We start from the raw sequence: 236 nt of genomic DNA, 5'->3' as shown, positions 1-236 counted from the left end.
TAACAGTAACTCTCAGGAAGGTTTTGCCTACGCTCAGAATTCTGAGACCAATCACTAGAATCAAACTGCCAGAATCAAACTGCCATAAGGTATAATTCTATTGTATGTAGCATTTCTTGCATACTGGTCCAAATTGTTTTCCTTTTTTTTGCTTATATAGTTCATCAGATATGTAGCAATGTCCTTGAGCATGCTTGTTATCATTTATTTGAAATCTGTTCCCCAAGGAAGTGCCC

General features: G+C 36.9%; 1 long non-coding RNA gene across 1 annotated transcript in view; it reads left to right on the top strand.

Moving 5' to 3' along the window:
* The window catches only part of LOC109848711, a 1,235-nt gene continuing 999 nt past the window's right edge, over positions 1-236 (top strand). The window contains exon 1 of the long non-coding RNA XR_002248859.1: positions 1-89. This is a non-coding gene — a long non-coding RNA (uncharacterized LOC109848711). The remainder of the gene's footprint in view (positions 90-236) is intronic.

This window comes from Asparagus officinalis, chromosome 7, assembly GCF_001876935.1.
Source record: "Asparagus officinalis chromosome 7, Aspof.V1, whole genome shotgun sequence".
NCBI lineage: Eukaryota > Viridiplantae > Streptophyta > Magnoliopsida > Asparagales > Asparagaceae > Asparagus > Asparagus officinalis.
Note: the sequence above shows the minus strand (reverse complement) of the source record. Positions and strands in the feature narration are given on the sequence as shown.